Raw genomic sequence first — 15,956 nt, forward strand, 5'->3', positions numbered from 1 at the left:
GAGGCTTAGCAGCCATTGCCATGTCCTTGAATACAGGCCCTAGGAATTTTTGGGCTTAATTTTTGGACAACCAATAATCTGACTGAAGTCCATAGGAGCTACAGATGCTGAGCACCTCTGAAAAAACCCAAACCCTTAAAACCTATGGGCAACAACAACAAAAAGCAGGACAACTAAGTCCTACTGGTGAGAAAGTTACTAGAAAAAGTGACTCATTTCAACCCACAATTCCTAAAGGGAGCAAGGCTTCTGGGGAAAATATTGTTTTTCAAAGCTCTTTCTTCTATGAAAACTTTATAACTTACCCAAGCTGATAGCAGGCATAAAGACATAACATTCTGTAACAGATGGCGAGCTTTAGTTTCATACATGTTATATGTGTGGCATTGGTTTTAAAATACTTATAGCACCAAAGATGAAAACTAAAACTGTACATTTAGTGACTTTAGTCAGAATGCAGTCAGATGATTGGGAGTTTCGAGAAAGATGTGAATTGGGTAAATTACATTTATGTGATCTAAATCCACTGGTTACACGCAAGAGAGGATTAACATCTGTTAAAAGTATTATGTTTATCAAGCAGGTGTTTCAATATTTGTATTTATTATGTGTTGCAGCAACAGTCTCTGAGAAAACATTCATACAACAATCTGGTTGTTTTATTGTCTGAATCTGTCAGGACAGTCATTTTGTTACTCAAACATTGTGATCCCCTTGCAAGCTGTAAACTGTTTAATGAGGTGAGTATATTGAGAAAGATGACAGACTTTCAAACTTTTGGAAGAGAGACATTAGTTTTTACTCTTGGGATTGTTTAACACACACATAGCAAAAATATTGAATTAGATTGAACATTTTCAGAATTCCAGTAAATTCCCTTGTGCAGTCTTATATTTGACATAGCTTTCATTAAGTCAATAAACAAAACACTTAGACTCCAGTATTAGTGGAAATAAATATTCCAAGAACTACCAAACAGAAAAAGTATAGTTATATCTGACTTTGAAGAGCTTTGCTCCATGTGTCTGTGATACTTTTATTGCCCACAAAGAAACTATACAGACACTAATTTGCATAAAATTGGCTGTTACCAGTTAAAACTAGATAAAGGTTAAAAGTCTGCCATCTGCTGATTTGTCTTGTAGTGAAATGTGACACTGCCAGTATTACACTTCCCAAATTGTGTGAAAAATGGTAAGGTTGCAAAGTCAAGTACTCAAAAATTAGGAAATGCCAGAATTAAGATTCTTTGTGCAACTTTAATTTTGTCCCCTTGTGCATATGTATTATAATACAGTCTTCAATTACATGATCACAATTTTTTTCTAGAGGAACCCTAAGGCCTGATCCATAGCCCAGTGGAACTAATGAAAGCATTTTCATGCACTTCTGTGGGCTTTAGGCCAGACCCAAAGTCCTCATTCTGCTCTCACTTACACCTGTGCAACCAATTTGTCTTGGGATAACACAGATGTGAATGACAGAATTTGCCCAGCAGATTAGGCCCAGAACCTTGTCCTGAAGAGCGTACAATCTAAGGCTCTGATCCTGTAATGAACTCTAGGTGTGTGGATTCCTATGCTTATATGGATCCCCACTGACTTTGATTGATCTACACAGGTGCAAGATTAATTTTGTGCAGAGTTCACTGCAAGATCAAGGCCTGAGATAGAGAAGACAAAAGAAAATCCCTCTATGACAACACACAGAATAAAAATTTGTTCTGTAGACAGACACTCCACAATTAAGGAAAATTATTGGTGAAGATTCACAGATTCTAAAGATAGAAGGGACCACTGTGATGATCTAGTCTGACCTTTTGTATAAACACAGGCAATAGAAGTACCCCAAATGATTCCTGTTTGAACTAGAGCATATACATATTTTTAAAAATCCAATCATAACTTAAAAATGGCCAGTGATGAAGAATCCACTATGACCCTTGGTTAGTTGTTCCAATGGTTAGTGACCCTCACTGTTAAAAATGTATGCCTTGTTTCCAGTCTGAATTTATCTAGCCTTAACTTCAAGCCATTAGTTTTTGTTATACCCTTGTCTCCTAGATTGAAGAGCCATTATCAACGTTTTTTTCCCCTTGTAGATACTTCTAGACTGTGATCAAGTCACTCCTCAACCTTCTCTTTGTCAAGCTAAATAGATTGAGCTCCTTGAATCTATCACTATAAGGTGTGTTTTCTAATCCTTTAATCATTCAAGTGGCTTTTCTCTGAACCCTCTCCACTTTATCAACATTCTTCTTTAATTGTGGACTCCAGAACTGGACACAGTATGCTAGTCATGAATATGTAGGAAGTAGAGCTGAATGGATAGTTGTGCTCACCTCAGCATTTTGGGAAATGCTGATCTAAAATGCAGCTGGGGATTCAGCAGGACCATTAGATTATATACCTTATAAGGTCATTAATTTATAACTAATGTCTGGCCAAGGGATCTGGAGGAAAGCTAGATGGCTCATGATCAATCCAGACAGAGTTTATGCCAATGCTAGGGGGCAGGCTGTGAGATGAGATTTATCCTTGCCATTTCCTCTATATGCACTCCAGTTCACCAGTATTACCAATATCTTGCCTGCTCTGGATTGAGCATCCACCTACCTCTTCTGCTGGTCCTAATCTTGACTTTAGTTGTAATTAAATGATCTCTTTCCAATTATTATAATTGCATTTAGAGTGCAACTTCCTGGGCCAACTTCCCTTACCAGTCATGTATATGGAAAGAGAATAAATACAACATATTAGCATGTCTCCACAAATCATCATCTCACATACTTTCAAAGATGCTTTTCATCTACCCTTATGGTGGCCTCTGAGAAAACATGATCACACCCAATCTATTTTCTATCTTCCACCTTATTACATGCCTGCCACCATCTCTTAGGGCAGGTCTACACTAAGAGCGGGGGTCGAACTAGGGTACGCAAGTTCAGCTACGTGAATAGCGTAGCTGAATTCGAAGTACCCTAGTTCGAACTACTCACCCGTCCAGACGCCGCGGAATCGAAGTCTGCGGCTCCAAGGTCGACTCCGCCACCGCCTTTTGCAGTGGTGGAGTACCGGAGTCGACCCCGGCACTTCCGGAGTTCGAACTATCGCGTCCTGATTAGACGCGATAGTTCGAACTCCGAGAAGTCGAACTCACCGCGTCGACCCGGCTGGTAAGTGTAGACTAGCCCTTAGTGTGGTCTCTTGAGGGGTCTCAGCTTCTCTGGATGGACCCTCCTTACTAGCTCTCAGTCAGGTCAGTTTCTGGCTTTTGGGGCTTGCTTCAGTCTTCTGGCTGTTTTCTTGTGGGCAGCCTGGTGCAGGGCTGTTTGCTATTTGCTATTCCAGGCCTTTCTGCCTCCCTTTCCTTCTCAGTGCTCTCCCCTTTATAGCAGGCCTTGTTTCCTCTATTGGTTGGAGCTATGAGTGCCTGTCTTCAGGACTGGCAGCTCTGGCAGTTGCATGGGGTTGTGATCAAGCTGCTTGGTTGTAAACAGGAGAGACTCTGCCCCCGTCTATGCCGAGTATGCTTGTAGACCCCATTAGAATGCCCTAAAACTCATTAGGACTTGTCACAGAGCGGGACTCACCCCTGCGGTGCCTCCTGCTGGTCATCCAGGGAATTAGCATTTCCAGCCTCCAGAGTGCCCTCTGCAGGCTGGTGTCCCTCTTGCTACTGGGCCCGAGTCCCTCCTGGACCCTGGTGCCCCTTTCAGGCTGGGGTGCTGCCCCCTGGCAGTACCCCTACAGATCTGGGTCTCCCCTCCCCAGGGAACCCCCACCCTCTATCCCCACCTCACCTCAGACTATGGCTACTGCCAGTCTCGATCTAGCCCCAGTTCATTGGGGCAGACTACAGTGTAAATGCCACTCATCACTGGCAAGGGGGGTTTGGACCTGCTGCCTCTGCTTACCCTTGGGCTGCCCTCTCCAACCCCAGTACCTTTTTTGGTCTCTAACAAGGCCTGCAGCCTGGGGAGTTTCCAGGTTGGAGCTCCCCCAGCTCCTCTAGCCTTTCCCCAGCCCTGCTCCACTTTAGGTACTCTGTTCAGTTCCCCAGCAGCCAGGCCCTTCTCCCTCAGCAAGCTAGAGAGAGACTCCTGCTCTGGCTTCTGGCCCCAGCCCTCTTATAAGGGCCACATCGACCCTCATTAAGACAGTTGTGGCCTGATTGGGGCATGGCCCCCTGCTGAGGCTGCTTCCCCCAATCAGCCCCGCTTTTCCATCCCTGCCACAGCCCTCTCCAAAGGCTGTTTTAAACCTTTTAAGGCAGGAGCGGGTGACAACCCCGCTACAGGCCTGGTCCTTCTCCCATTGATAACTTCCATCAATGTCAATAGGAGCAATATTGGGCCTACCTTTGGATCAATTGATCCAGGCTCAACAAACTAATATGACTGAAATGTCTATATAATTTTATTCTTTCTTTAGACCTTCTGAATCAGTAACATCTGTTCCTGCTGATGGAAAATATCCCCTTGGCTACAGAGGGATCACAGTCACATGCTGCTGCTGGAACGGCCTGTGTGAATCAACAGCAAGATAGATTCATCACTCTGCACCTAATAGATATAACACCAAAATGTAGCCAAGACATTCCTGTCCAAAGTGGGAGGTAACAACATGTCCCCTAGTGGACCGCTGACAAAGATTGAGTCAAACCTGCCAAAATGTGAACCTGCTGTTCCAGGCAGACTAAGTATTTCAAACCTGATGCTCAACTCACAAAGCCATTCCTTCTGGCAATTTCTTACAGATGATCAATTAATATTTGAGCAATGCCTGACAATATTCATTAATATTTGGTTAGATGAAATGAGAAAATGAGGCAGAATACAAAACTGAGGCTTACTAACAAAATATATTTTAGAATAGATTTAATTTAAATTAGGTGCATTCGTGTTCTGCATCAGTCCCATGCTTTACATTATTTATATAAAGCAATTTCCTTAAAATACCATGGCTAAGAAAAAGTCCTATAGATCATATATGATAACACAATCTTCAATAGTATCTTTCCAACTCCAAACAACATCCCATTCTTTTCTCAACCATGCCTTCAACAACCCTTTCAAACCAAAGGGAGGTATGCACATGTACAAAGAGGATAGAAGAGCCCTACATTTTAGTATGAGAACAGGAGAAAAAATATAATTTGTTCTACAAAGCTACTTCTATCCCATATTTGCCTCAAAATCTGCCCTTTTGGATCACTCACACCTCACTTGAATGAAAGTAACATGACTTAAATAATTGGGATTTGGTCATGCCCAATTGGTTTATTTAAGTGCAAGGCTTGTGGTGACCAGGAGAATATCTTTTATATGCCGTGTAAGTGATGGAAGAAAGGAGCACCAAACCTCCACAGGACAGATCTTCAGTTTGTGTGGAGCAATGCCAATTTACATCAGCTGAGGATCTTACTTCCATCATTGTTCTAATTTGCCTCTGCCATTTTCTTTTGTGCCATCTCATGGCATCACATTCTGCATGATAATGAATTACCTAGGATGAACAAATGCAATATGTCGTGATAGACTTGTCCACACTTTGCCGCAAAATGGAAGTTTCACATGGAAAAAGCTTTTAAAAGCTTTTCAAAAACACATCTCTTTAAGCCTGATCCTATACGATGCTGGGCACCGCCTTGTCTTCAGTGGGAATTGAGGATGTGCAGCCCCTCACACTCCTGAGACTTATAGGAGAATATTGTAGAAGTCAAATAACTGACATGTGTTAGTGAGGTACAGCTAATCAGAGGCAGCTCTAGACATTTCGCCGCCCCAAGCACGGCGGCATGCCACGGGGGGCGCTTTGCCGGTTGCTGGTCCCGCAGCTCCGGAGGACCTCCCGCAGGCATGCCTGCGGAAAGTCCGCTGGTCCCTCGGCTCCTGTAGCCGCGGGACCAGCAGACCCTCAGCAGGCAGGCCGCCAAAGGCGGCCTGCCTGCTGCCCTCCCGACGACCAGCAGAGCGCCCCCCGCAGCATGCCGCCTCAAGCACGTGCTTGGCGAGCTGGGGCATGGAGCTTCCCCTGCAGCTAATAAAAAGGGGAATTGTTTAAAATAGACAAAGTGAAGTTGGGAACCAGCTATCAGAGACAGTTTTGACAGAGAGCCATAAAATGCAAAGCCATGTACTACTTTAGCACACATTAATGCAGCAGACTGACCTTTCTAATGATCTATAAATAAAACAGAAACAATGTCTTCCTGACTTAAGTGAATTATTGTTGCTGTTAAAGATGATAGCACAATCTGGGAGGAAAGGTAGCACTATCTCTAAAAGTGGGGTATTCCACCCCCTCAGCTATTATACAGAATCCTTTCACAGAAATTGGACTAATAGGAGTTTAATACAGACAAACTCAGTATGCATAAGATTCACGATTAGCTAGTTTTGACACTGCTATCAACACAAAAGAAAAACATTTTTCCCTCTGGAGAAAAAATTTCAGATACTCCTTTTGTGATACTTGCAGTTTTTCTTCCCTCAAAGTAATGGATAGGAGAACACCCCTCAACTTGGGCCCCACCATTGGGAGCTATATAAATATAAAATAAAGTAAGTGCCTGCCCCCAAAAGATTACAATCTAAATAGGGACAAGGTACAACAGGTGTGCGCAGAACACAAAGCAGTGAATGGAGGGAGGAGATAAGGATGACAATAGTAGGAACACAAGGTTATATATATTGGCCAAGTATACAATTTGCCGGCTTCATTTTTTATTACTTATTTTAATAAGATAATTGAACAAGAGATTTTTGATTTATCACTAGAAGGCCACTTGTCTCTCCATTATCATTAACATTTCAACATGGAAGAAATGCCTTTCATTTACTAAACAGTGGGCTGGTCATTAGGTAGCAAATACCTGGATTTTTCTTAACAAAATTTTAATCTGATCTGAATCAAGGGATTTAAGGGATGTTAATCAACATTACTGCCCAGAGGTTGGAGTTGATTACATAACATTAAGATTAGTGTTTTAGGACCTAACCCATATTATGATAGTTACGTAATAGCTCTCATTACTTAAAAGATGGGAATGATCTCTCTCTTCGTTCCCTGTTACCAAGCAGAGGGATTAGGGCTTTTTAAATGAATGAATCTTTGTGAATGAGGGCAATGATTGTGGGAAAACCTGGGCAATGAGCTGGATTTTTCATTTGGCTCTGATTGTGTCAAGGCTACTGGTCATGCTTACTTCTTTTTATGTCAGAGTCATTCATTCATGCCCGTCACCCCAACCGGGGTATGGGCCGCCAACAACAGATCTCCATAGTCTTCTATCCTGGGCCATTCGCTCTAGCTGGTTCCAGGTATAGCCCATTTTTTTGCTATCAACCTGAAGGTCGCGTCACCAGGTATTTCTTGGGCGGCCTCTTTTCCGCTTGCCTTGGGGGTTCCACTGCAGTGCCTGTCTGGTGATGTTGGTTGGCTGCTTGCGTAGTGTATGTCCTATCCAGCCCCACCTTCTCCTTCTAATTTCTTCCTCTGCTGGGAGTTGACGGGTCCTCTCCAAGAGGTGGATGTTACTGATGGTGTCTGGCCAGCGGATCTGGAGAATCCTTCTGAGGCAGCTATTAATGAAGGTCTGGATCTTCCTGGTGGTTGTTTTGGTTGTCCTCCAGGTTTCAGCTCCATACAGTAAGACTGATTTCACGTTGGAGTTGAACAGTCGAATCTTTATTGCCAAAGACAGCTCTCTGGAGCTCCAGATGTTCTTGAGCTGTAAGAAGGCTGCTCTTGCCTTACCAATCCTTACTTTGATGTCTGCGTCTGTGCCACCCTGCTGGTCGATGATGCTACCTAGGTAGGTGAAGGACTGCACTTCTTCCAGGGGGCTTCCATTCAGTGTGACTGGGTCGTTGCTGATGGAATTGATCCTAAGGATCTTGGTCTTGTCCTTGTGGATGTTGAGGCCAACCTATGATGACGTGGCTGCCACTACGTTGGTCTTCTCTTGCATCTGCTGTTTACTGTGCGAAAGGAGTGCAAGGTCGTCGGCAAAGTCCAGGTCATCAAGCTGGGTCCACAATGACTATTGGATTCCATTCCTACGCTTGTAAGTGGATGTCTTCATAATCCAATCGATGACGAGAAGAAAGAGAAGTGGTGACAACAAGCATCCTTGTCTGACTCCGGTTCGCACCTGGAAGCTGTTTGTGAGCTGCCCTCCATGGATCACTCTACAGTGTATGCCGTCGTATGAATTCTTGATCAGGTTGACCACCTTTGCTGGGATGCCATAGTGCCGAAGGAGCTTCCAGAGGGTCTCTCGATCCACGCTATCGAATGCTTTCTCATAGTCAACAAAGTTGATGTACAATGAGGAGTTCCACTACATAGACTGCTCGACTACGATGCAGAGCGTTGCTATCTGGTCCGTGCATGATCTGTTCTGCCGGAAACCTGCCTGTTCATCTCGTAGCTGTGGATCGACGGCATCCTTCATTCTCTCTAAGAGGACTCGGTTGAAGACCTTCCCTGGCACCGACAGGAGTGTGATTCCTCTATAGTTGGCACAGTTGCTGAGGTCTCCTTTCTTGGGGATTTTGATGAGATATCCCTCTTTCCAGTCAGCCGGAATCACTTCTTCTTCCCATATTTTCTCAAAGAGGGGGTACAGCATTTCCACTGAGGCATCCAGGTCTGCTTTCAGGGCCTCTGCTGGGATATCGTCAGGTCCAGCCGCCTTCCTGTTCTTCATCATGGTGATGGCTTTTCTGATCTCGTCTCTGGTTGGTTTATCGCAATTGATTGGGAGGTCCTCGATGGCTGGGTCGATGTCTGGTGGATTTGGTGGTGCTGGTCTGTTCAGGAGTTCCTCAAAGTGCTCCGCCCATCTGTTCATCTGTAGTTCTATTCCTGTTATAGACTTTCCCTGCTTGTCTTTAACGGGACGTTCTGGCTTGCTGAACTTTCCAGACAGTCGCTTGGTAGTATCGTACAGCTGTTTCATGTTACCGCTGTATGCTGCCTGCTCTGCTTCTGCTGCCAGTCCATCCACATAATCTCTCTTGTCCTTCCTAATATTCCTCTTCACTGCTCTGTGGGCTTCAGCATACTCTTTTTGAGCTTTGGCCTTTGCTGCTCTAGTCCTGCTGTTGTTGACTGCTGCCTTCTTCTTCTTTCTGTCTTCTATCTTTGTCAAGGACTCTGCTGTGATCCACTCTTTCTGCTGGTGTTCCTTAATTCCAAGCACTTCCTGGCATGCTGACCTAAGTGTGTCTCTCACTTTCTGCCATCTGTTGAGTACACTGTCTTCCTCTTCCTCAGACCGATCCTGTAGTACTGAAAACTTATTCTTCAGCGTCAATCCAAAATCTTCCTTGGTCTTATGGTCCTTCAGAAGGTTGACGTTGTACTTCGCTCTTCTGTCTGACGCGTCTATCCAGTTCTTCTTCAGCTTCAGCTTCAATCTGGCCACCACTAAGTGATGGTCGGACGCCACGTCTGCTCCTCTTCTAACTCTAACGTCCTGCAAGGATCTTCTGAACTTCTTGCTAATGCAGACATGGTCGATCTGGTTTTCTGTCATGCCTGCTGGCGATACCCAGGTACTCTTGTGGATCCGCTTGTGAGGAAAGATGCTGCCTCGTATGACCAGATTGTTAAGTGCACACAGATCCACAAATCTCTCCATTCTCACTCATCTCTCCCAGAGCATGGGTCCCCATGACTTGTTCGTATCCTGTGTTATCAGGTCCAATTTTGGCATTAAAGTCTCCCATAAGGATGGTAATGTCTTTGTCTGGGAGAGTCTCTCATATTTTCTGGAGTCTGTTGTAAAAGTAGTCTTTGTCCTCCTCTTCACTGTCATTGGTTGGAGCGTAGCACTGAACAACATTCATCTTAATCCTCTTCATTTTAGTTCTGAAGGATGCTGTGATGATCCTGGGACCATGTGCCTCCCAACCAATCAGTGCTCTCTGTGCCTGCTTGGACAACATGAAGCCTACTCCTTGTGTGTGGTGTGCGTCGCTCTCTTCATGTCCTGAATACAGCAACAGCTCTCCTGTCAACAGTCGTCTCTGTCCAGCTTGCGTCCATCTTGTCTCGCTAATGCCTACTAGGGTCAGGTTGTTGCTCCTCATCTCTGCTGCAACCTGCGCCGTCTTTCCTGACTCGTACATGGTCCTCACGTTCCATGTGCCGATGGTAATCCTCCTGGCTGCAAGAAGGGTGATCGGCTTAGTGGCTTCCTCGCGGCTTTCACCACCCAGCGTCATGCATCTTCGAGTTGAAGACCCTTCTTTTTCCAGGCTAAAAGTCTCTGTTAACTCTATTGTTGGCGTTTCTGTAGCAAGCTGATTTTTACAGGGTGAAGTTGCTAGCCCCACGCCCAACCCTCCTCCTTTACCCTGACTTGGGACAGGCAGATGGCCCCAAAGGACCTCTCTGGTGGAGTTTTTATGTCAGAGTATGGCAAACTTAACTTCAGCCCTCACATTTATTGTGAACCACCTTTGATGATTAATTTTTAAATCTACATGATGTGAGTGAATATTTATAGATTTCAGAGTAGCAGCCGTGTTAGAGTTGCCTATAATATATTGTTGCAGAGAAGAAGGAAACCTAGGATCATGATAAGCTGAAAAAAAGACATAAAGAGTCAATATTTCCAGAAGTTCCTTTACAGGCCACATCACTACTCTTCATCCAAACTACCCACATTGGTGAGCAGTGAGAGCTTCTCTTTCAAAACATTTTACCTTCTGTTTACCCCATCCAGTCCCTCTCCTCTCCTTCCTTTGTCTCTTCTAGAAGGTGCTAGTGCAAGTGGTGGTCAGAGGAGGGTGGAGGTGTCGTCAGTGGGGTCATGGCTATGGTCATGGATCCATTATCAAAATTCCACTTTTCTCAGCTTCCCTGGAGGTATATTTTCAGGCTTGGAGGAAGCCTAGTTTGTTACTCACTACAGTAATACAAATAATAAATAATAATTTTAATAATAGATTGACAGTTGTAGGTCATTAATATACAGAAATGATAGTACAATATTTTTCATATTTTTTCTTTATACCATTTTGTTTCTCAGTCTTCTAGCTGGTAGCTCTGAATACTGTTATTTCTCTACTTTGAAAACTTATTCTCTAATTGTTTGTGTGCATATATTATCCTTTTAAAGTTGTAGTCAAATAAGAAATCTCAAACTGCTCTATTTATATAGATTAAAAAATCTTGGTCTTGGATCTGGTATTTAAAACAGATTGGGAAATTTTAATAATAATTTTAACATTTGTAGCACTAGGCCATACTTTTATAAGTCAAAATGTTATAGAATTTCTTAATTTGAAAAATATGGATACAAAAATTCCTTTCTTTTAGACATGCTTTCTTAACCTAAAGATCAGTTCAGTAAATCATATTAAGTGCCCCTCAGCACTTTCTCTATATTTTACAGTGCTTCATTACTGCAGATAAATATAGTTATAGTACAAATAATGGGAACATAGAATTCATGTGCAAGTACTTAATTGAAGGGGATAAATTTTTATGCAGCAGTACTTTGTTCCTCCTAAATATTTAGTAGGCCAGAAGTAATAATATAAATGATAGTAGTGTTACATGTATTTTTTTAATGAAAAAAAATACACAATCATAATTAGTTTAGTGGTTTTGATCTATAACAAGGTATGAAATCAAGTTGGCTCCTATTGCGGTGTTTTAAAAAAAGATAAAAACAAAGATTTTTGTAAAGAAACCACATTTTTAAGTTTTATGATTAAATCAGCCATTGCTTTGCTGACCAATAAAATGGAAAATGTGTGCTTTTATAGGTTTATAAAAAAGGCAAACTATAGTTGCATGAAAAATAACTTTCACCGATTGAGTACAGGTGGTGACTTGTTTAAACTTTGAAGACATAAAGGCTTAGCATGTATGCCTGAAAAAGGTAACATGGCACAATAAAAAGTCTTCCATTCTTTGCTCATCAATCCTTTGGGTATTCCATGTCAAATAAATGCTACAACAATTTATAGTAAAAGTACACAGTGGAAGTGCCAACGTTAACACTTCTTAGGATTGGATAGTGTCCAAATTTTTCACACCAATATTTAATGTGAACTAAAATGTCTTTTCCATTGGAAATGTCAGCTGTAACATGCTTTCCTATATTTGGCAACATGCTCATGTGAAGTATGAAGTCAAATGAGCATGATGTTCTTTTTATTTCAACCATGATAAATTGTGTTCATTTGTTTAAGTGCAAGTGGCAGTTTTAGTGTTCCTACTATAAATTTTGGTTAACTTCTATTGACATGCTGTATTAAACTTAAGAAAAACAAATTACACTTCACCCATTTTAATTGACTAAATGTGTCAAAAACACAATAAGGGCAACACTAAGGGTCAGAGCCTCAGACTACACCATAATGGGTGTCATGGCAAGGATCCAGATTTTTGTACGTTTCATTTTTCATAAAGTTTTAGTATAAGGCATACATTTAACATTCACGTCCATGTCAAATGTGTAGCTAAAAAAATCTCTTATGTTCTAGTCCTATTGCACACACTCTATCACACTGTTAAAAGTTTCCCTTGTTATTTAAGGAGATAGTACTGATGAATATGGATGGACTTCTGTAAACATAAGATTTGGAAATTGACTCTGGTATTTCAAGGAATGAATTAATGATTTATGTTGCACAAATGGATTATTGTAGCAACCCACAGCACAGGCCATGTTTTGGAATCCCATTGCCACTGCTGAATAGATGAGCATCTACCTGGTTGGGAGCCAGATAAAACTTGGCACACTTCACTCCTTTAGGAATTGACTAGAGCTTGTCACTTTTAATTCATGTGTTTTATGTTATAGAGTTTACATATATTTTTCCCCTTCCAGAATTTCTAACCTGTTTTCTAAAGATTAACAAGTGAAATTTAAGCAAATCCACTAAGCCACTCTGGGCACAGTCCTACTGCCCTTGAACAAGGAAACCTTCCTTTGCTTCACTTGGGGATTTGCCTGAGAGAGGACTGCAGGATCAGGCCTTCTGTAAATACCTGTGTCTTTTTATTGTAGCTTTCACATAAAATTAATCCTATTTCATGGGTTCTAAACTCAACTTGATAATCAGTGTCTGATAAAGACTGCAGGTAGGATTTTCAAAAATGCCTAAGGGAGTTAGGTGCCTAACTTTGAATTTCAATGGAAATTGGGCATCTATCTGCTATAGGATTCTTTGAAAGTCCCAGCCTAAGTCTTTAAATCATGGTCAGCTTTGTGGAGGGAGTAAGGAAGAACAGTGCCCTGAGGGCAACACCAATGCAGAATACACAGGAGCAGCAGCTGCTATATCTTTTAATAGGGTGTATGCCTCACCATAACAGTTAGCTGGAGTGACAGGCCCATGTTTCCACTCCTGACTTGGGTTTCTACTGCTGCTGGTGATGTACCAGATTCCCCTGTCTAGGTGCATGGAATTACAAGAACCACTGGTATGCCAGTGGTCAAAGGGGTGAGGACTGCTCCTGGCACACCATAGGCAATTTTAGGCACTGTCTAGCACTCAACATTTTTAGCAGCAACAGCTACATTTTGCACACACATTTTTGTACATCCAAAACGTGGACTTCCATGCACAATTTGCCTCTTTTGCTTTCTAGAACTTTTAGAGCTATTGAGACAAATTCTAGTCTGTCTGCTTCTCCCCTTGGTCATGTTTCTTCTTCCTAATTCTCAGATGGTAGGAGTCTCAGATGGTAACTGATAGCAGAGGGGGAGGAAGGGGACAGTTTACTTGGATGGCATGGAGAAGGAGCAGGAAGCAGCCAAACCAGTGAGGGAGGCACTGACCTTCCAGCTAACTGGAAGAGGTGTGTATTTCTACAGGATTGCTCATGGTATAAACCCTATTCACCTGCAGTGTGCTAGCAATAATGCAATTGGTGGTCCTGGCATGGGCATTTTGTACACAATTGTAAACTGCCACCATGGGAATATCAAAGCTCAGCCATTTTATAAAAGTTAATAATGAGATAAAAGAGATTTGGGACTGTTGGAACAATTTCTAAATCTTTTTAATAGAGGGTCTTCTTGGAGGAAGGAATGGGTGATAGAAGCTGATTTAAAGATTCAGATGCTTTGGGAGGAATAGGTTTTAGGGTCTTTTACCAAGTAAAACAGGTGATGTGCCCAGAACTGGCCCTCTGATTGGATACAAAAAGGGATAACAAAGGACATAAAGTTCCTGGAATTCTTTCCCATTTTGATGACAGTGACTGCAAAATTTGAGTGTGTTTCTGGAGTAACAATCATTTTAATTAAAAAAATCATTTTTAATAAACTGTAGCCTCTGGCTTTTTCCTTCCCATTAGCCATTATAGTTCCTGTTGCTCTTCATGGATTGTCCCTTACACACTGTCGTCTTATGCACTGATCACTATTTTGTACCACCACAACATTTTCCATCACGGTCCATCACTCTTCATTATTCACTGGGCTTTTCAACTGCATTCTGTCATGAGTATCTCCACACAAGTAGTAGATCCAGATTTAACAAGGGGTTTTGGTGTATATCTTTGTTTTAGATATATTCTTATCGTGCACCAATTAGTTTAGGTCAGAGTAATTTCCTCATATCCCTTCTGTGCCCCTTTCTAGAAGCCCATAGAAGAATCTAGAAGCCTCTGTTAATTGGCTGAAACTTAGTCGGGGGCGGGGCTATCAGGGAGGCCAGGGCTTTATAAAGCAGTGAGTCAGCGACCAGGGGCCGCTAACAGGGAGTTTCAAGAGGGAGTTTGGGAAGGGGGTGAGGGACACTTGCCATTCTTTAAAATCTTTAAACTAAACTATAATCAAAACTTTTTGATTTAAACAAAAACCCTATCATTAACCTAGGTACCTGTAGGAGAGGATGCAGGCAGAAGCCCAGCAGCAGAGTGGGAGCTATCCTGTTTATTGTAGCATGTATGATTACCTGCCTTGAGGGCGGGTGGCATATGTATGCATTCAGTGCAAGGAGCTACTGTCTCTCAGAGACTGCGTACGGGCTTTGGAGGCCAGGGTGGCCGAGCTGAAGGAGCTAAGGAAGGCAGAGAGGTAGGTGGATGAGGCTTTCCGGGACACTATAGATTTGTCCCACCTGTGGTCAGATAGCCCCTGCACTGTTAAGGAGGATGAAAGGCTCAGGGAAGGAGAGCAGTCAATGGGACCAGAGGGAAACCTTCCCATAGTTGGGACCCTCCTTCCAGATGATGTTGGGGTATCTTCTCACACTGAGGTTACCTCTCCGGGGGAGGGAACTCCAGTCATTAGGAAAAGATAGGTGTTAGTAATGGGAGATTCGATCGTTAGAAACATAGACAGCTGGGTTTGTGATGACCGGGAGAACCATATGGTGACTTGCCTGCCTGGAGCGAAGGTTGTGGATCTCTTGAGGCATCTAGATAGATTTATATGTAGTGCTGGGGAGGAGCTGATACATGTAGGTACAAATGACATAGGGAAGGGTAGGAGAGATGTCCTGGAGGCCAAATTTAGGCTGCTAGGAAAGAGACTGAAACCCAGGATCTCTATGGTGGCATTCTCAGAAATATTCCCAGTTCCATGCACAGGGCCAGGTAGGCAGGCAGAGCTTCAGAGTCTCAATGCATGGATGAGATGATGGTGTAGGGAAGAGGGGTTTAGATTTATTAGGAACTGGGGAAACTTTTGGGATAGGGGGCACCTATACAGGAAGAATGGGCTCCACCTAAATCAAAGTGGATCCAGACTGCTGGCACTTAACATTAAAAAGGTTGCAGAGCAGTTTTTAAACTAAGACATGGGGGAAAGCCGATTGCTGCAGAGGAGCACGTGGATCAGACAGAGACTTCTCTTAGAGGAGAGTCTATTGATTGTCTAGGTTTTAATCAGGAGGAGAGGATGGAAGAGGATAAAGTATGGGCCAGATCAGATGAGAAACATTCACATAAAAAAGAATCTGACATATCAGAAAA

The 15,956-nt window shown here is 42.8% G+C and overlaps 1 long non-coding RNA gene across 6 annotated transcripts in view; it reads right to left on the reverse strand.

Moving 5' to 3' along the window:
- The window catches only part of LOC120405766, a 73,841-nt gene that overhangs the window by 38,908 nt on the left and 18,977 nt on the right, over positions 1–15,956 (reverse strand). For all 6 annotated transcript variants that reach the window (XR_005598847.1, XR_005598845.1, XR_005598848.1 and 3 more), the window contains one exon: positions 10,721–10,923. This is a non-coding gene — a long non-coding RNA (uncharacterized LOC120405766). The remainder of the gene's footprint in view (positions 1–10,720; positions 10,924–15,956) is intronic.

This window comes from Mauremys reevesii, linkage group 5 (assembly GCF_016161935.1).
Source record: "Mauremys reevesii isolate NIE-2019 linkage group 5, ASM1616193v1, whole genome shotgun sequence".
Lineage (NCBI taxonomy): Eukaryota > Metazoa > Chordata > Testudines > Geoemydidae > Mauremys > Mauremys reevesii.